The sequence below is a fragment of the Oncorhynchus keta genome, chromosome 3, assembly GCF_023373465.1.
Source record: "Oncorhynchus keta strain PuntledgeMale-10-30-2019 chromosome 3, Oket_V2, whole genome shotgun sequence".
Lineage (NCBI taxonomy): Eukaryota > Metazoa > Chordata > Actinopteri > Salmoniformes > Salmonidae > Oncorhynchus > Oncorhynchus keta.
This window is the reverse complement of record NC_068423.1, coordinates 29,130,868-29,135,140: the sequence shown is the minus strand read 5'-3', so window position 1 is coordinate 29,135,140 and position 4,273 is coordinate 29,130,868. Positions and strand designations below refer to the sequence as shown.

Below are 4,273 nucleotides of genomic sequence, written 5' to 3'. Positions count from 1 at the left end.
TTACTTGCTATATTGTATTTACTTCGCCACCATGGCCTTTCTTTGCCTTTACCTCCCTTATCTCACCTCATTTGCTCACATTGTATATAGACTTGTTTATACTGTATTATTGACTGTATGTTTGTTTTACTCCATGTGTAACTCTGTGTCGTTGTATCTGTCGAACTGCTTTGCTTTATCTTGGCCAGGTCGCAATTGTAAATGAGAACTTGTTCTCAACTTGCCTACCTGGTTAAATAAAGGTGAAATAAAATAAATAAATATCAAGCATCTGGACAGGTTCTGTATGGAGGGATGGTCTAACATCCCCTCACAATGTGTTCTCCAATCTCCATAAAACATTTGAGAGACATTCTCAATGTAATTATACTCAAGGTGAGATATGTGCGCATGTGCTGTAGGGAAGGGGGGGGGGGTTGCCTAGTCAATCGAAGACTCGTTTATTACACTTTGCTTGTTTAGGTCAGGAGCTTCATCATCGTGTTGTAGAGGTCACGTTACCGTAGAAACCGACTCGACTGCGTGAATGCCCGGCCGTCCCGTCTTCAGTCAGCTGTTCGTTCCACAATTATTTTATTTTCATGACGGTCTTCATCCGTAATCGTCGGTAACGCCGTTGTACGGGAATTGTGGGATCTTCTTTTTAGTTTTTAGTTCCCCCTTGTGTGCTATGCCGGTAATACCATACATCTTGGGAATTCAGAATGGTATGATATGAAAATCTGTATACTGCTCAAGCCTAGTGCGTGTGGACAGTAGCTAGGTGAATATAGCAATGTCATGTAGTCACATGCACAACTATACTGTGACTGTCTGGAACTAACCTGGGCCCCCACAGCCCAATGGTACAGTCTGACAGTTGGTGGGATGTTCTCTAGCTCTGGTAGACTAACCTGTAACGCCAGGGTACAGCCGAATGGGACCACCCATACGTAGAATGTATGCACAGTCATGACTGTAACCTGGATGAAAAACCGTCTGCCCAATGGTACAGTCTGACAGGGGGATGTTCTCTAGTCTGGAACTAACCTGGACCCCTACAGCCCAATGGTACAGTCTGACAGGGGGATGTTCTCTAGTCTGGAACTAACCTGAACCCCCACAGCCCAATGGTACAGTCTGACAGGGGGATGTTCTCTAGTCTGGAACTAACCTGGACCCCTACAGCCCAATGGTACAGTCTGACAGGGGGATGTTCTCTAGTCTGGAACTAACCTGGAACCCCCCACAGCCCAATGGTACAGTCTGACAGGGGGATGTTCACTAGTCTGGAACTAACCTGGACCCCCAATGGTACAGTCTGACAGCCCAATGGTACAGTCTGACAGGGGGATGTTCTCTAGTCTGGAACTAACCTGAACCCCCACAGCCCAATGGTACAGTCTGACAGGGGGGATGTTCACTAGTCTGGAACTAACCTAAGAACCCCTACAGCCCAATGGTACAGTCTGACAGGGGGATGTTCACTAGTCTGGAACTAACCTGGACCCCTACAGCCCAATGGTACAGTCTGACAGGGGGATGTTCACTAGTCTGGAACTAACCTGGACCCCTACAGCCCAATGGTACAGTCTGACAGGGGGATGTTCTCTAGTCTGGAACTAACCTGGACCCCTACAGCCCAATGGTACAGTCTGACAGGGGGATGTTCTCTAGTCTGGAACTAACCTGGACCCCTACAGCCCAATGGTACAGTCTGACAGGGGGATGTTCTCTAGTCTGGAACTAACCTGGACCCCTACAGCCCAATGGTACAGTCTGACAGGGGGATGTTCTCTAGTCTGGAACTAACCTGGACCCCTACAGCCCAATGGTACAGTCTGACAGGGGGGATGTTCACTAGTCTGGAACTAACCTGGACCCCTACAGCCCAATGGTACAGTCTGACAGGGGGATGTTCACTAGTCTGGAACTAACCTGAACCCCCACAGCCCAATGGTACAGTCTGACAGGGGGATGTTCACTAGTCTGGAACTAACCTGAACCCCCACAGCCCAATGGTACAGTCTGACAGGGGGATGTTCACTAGTCTGGAACTAACCTGGACCCCTACAGCCCAATGGTACAGTCTGACAGGGGGATGTTCACTAGTCTGGAACTAACCTGGACCCCCACAGCCCAATGGTACAGTCTGACAGGGGGGATGTTCACTAGTCTGGAACTAACCTGAACCCCCACAGCCCAATGGTACAGTCTGACAGGGGGGGGATGTTCACTAGTCTGGAACTAACCTGAACCCCCCACAGCCCAATGGTACAGTCTGACAGGGGGGATGTTCACTAGTCTGGAAGACTTAAAATAACTTCTTATTTCCTTCTGTACACCGTCCGTCTGGTGGCTGTCCTCTCTTAGCTCAGCTTCAGTTTATGGAAATACACACAAACTACTTTCAATGGTATTTTAGGCAGCTCGGGGTCACCTAGAATACCTAAAGAATACACATTGAGGACAAGGCATTGATTAGTGTGTCATACTGTATTTGAATGCTGTATCAATATGGTATGACGTCATCATTTTAACACCATACAATTGGGCATTGTAACGATGTGTTGGCCACACACACACACACACACACACACACACACACACACCACACACACACACACACACACACACACACACACACACACACACGTTGCTTAAGTATGTTTTGTCACTCAAGGGAGTCACAATTTAGCGACAACTTAAGTATTTTTTTAAACTCCTGCGTTTGTCTGGATGTGTCTGTGTAGATCCTACATGCATAATTACTGTCTTTCCTCAATTAGCCATGAAATCCCTAGTTTTCACAGTGGCTGTTTTGGGGCTTGCAGGTAGCCTAGCAGTTAGGAGCGTTGGGCCAGTAACCAAAATCCCCGAGCCAACTAGGTGAGGAATCCGCCGACGTGTCCTTGAGCAAGGCACTTAACTTGTTAGTTGCTCTGGACAGACTTTCGAAATGAGGAAAAATTAAGGGGAAAATAATGGAAGCTGTGCGGTGCCCAGCTCTCTAGCATTTAGAGTCCCAGCCAATGAGCTTCAGCACCTCACCATTTGAGTAACAGCTAGCAAGATGCTAGTTGAGAGAGAGAGAGAGTGATGACGTGGTGCACATCTCTCATCATACAGAGGGCTTTAGAAGTCATCTCTCCTCATACAGAGGGCTTTAGAGGTCATCTCTCCTCATACAGACAGCTCCAGAAGTCATCTCTCATACAGAGGGCTCCAGAAGTCATCTCTCCTCATACAGAGGGCTCCAGAAGTCATCTCTCCTCATACAGAGGGCTTTAGAAGTCATCTCTCCTCATACAGAGGGCTTTAGAGGTAATTTCTCCTCATACAGAGGGCTTTAGAAGTCATCTCTCCTCATACAGAGGGCTCCAGAAGTCATCTCTCCTCATACAGAGGGCTTCAGAAGTCATCTCTCCTCATACAGAGGGCTTTAGAAGTCATCTCTCCTCATACAGAGGGCTTTAGAAGTCATCTCTCCTCATACAGAGGGCTCCAGAAGTCATCTCTCCTCATACAGAGGGCTTTAGAAGTCATCTCTCCTCATACAGAGGGCTTTAGAAGTCATCTCTCCTCATACAGAGGGCTTTAGAAGTCATCTCTCCTCATACAGAGGGCTTCAGAAGTCATCTCTCCTCATACAGAGGGCTCCAGAAGTCATCTCTCCTCATACAGAGGGCTTTAGAAGTCATCTCTCCTCATACAGAGGGCTTTAGAAGTCATCTCTCCTCATACAGAGGGCTTTAGAAGTCATCTCTCCTCATACAGAGGGCTCCAGAAGTCATCTCTCCTAACAGAAGTCATCTCTCCTCATACAGAGGGCTTTAGAAGTCATCTCTCCTCATACAGAGGGCTTTAGAAGTCATCTCTCCTCATACAGAGGGCTCCAGAAGTCATCTCTCCTCATACAGAGGGCTTTAGAAGTCATCTCTCCTCATACAGAGGGCTTTAGAAGTCATCTCTCCTCATACAGAGGGCTTTAGAAGTCATCTCTCCTCATACAGAGGGCTTTAGAAGTCATCTCTCCTCATACAGAGGGCTTTAGAAGTCATCTCTCCTCATACAGAGGGCTTTAGAAGTCATCTCTCCTCATACAGAGGGCTTTAGAAGTCATCTCTCCTCATACAGAGGGCTTTAGAAGTCATCTCTCCTCATACAGAGGGCTTCGGAAGTCATCTCTCCTCATACAGAGGGCTTCGGAAGTCATCTCTCCTCATACAGAGGGCTTCGGAAGTCAGTGACAAATAAATAGTAACAAATGAAAACAAATGTAATAACTACAATA

At 47.3% G+C, this 4,273-nt stretch overlaps 1 long non-coding RNA gene across 5 annotated transcripts; it reads right to left on the bottom strand.

The window, feature by feature from the left end:
• Window positions 1–375: 375 nt before the first annotated feature.
• On the bottom strand, window positions 376–2,594 carry LOC127915546 (uncharacterized). 5 transcript variants are annotated; one of them, XR_008091319.1, is made up of 3 exons: window positions 1,483–2,027; window positions 1,092–1,215; window positions 376–824 (listed from the first exon to the last, which is right to left on the bottom strand). It is a non-coding gene; the product is annotated as an uncharacterized LOC127915546 (long non-coding RNA). The 5 variants fall into 5 exon arrangements; XR_008091320.1 differs by lacking the exon at window positions 376–824 and adding an exon at window positions 981–1,091 and having other exon boundaries at window positions 1,154–1,215; window positions 1,483–2,026; XR_008091323.1 differs by lacking the exon at window positions 376–824 and adding an exon at window positions 981–1,091 and having other exon boundaries at window positions 1,154–1,215; window positions 1,545–2,025.
• Between the last annotated feature and the right edge of the window lie 1,679 nt (window positions 2,595–4,273).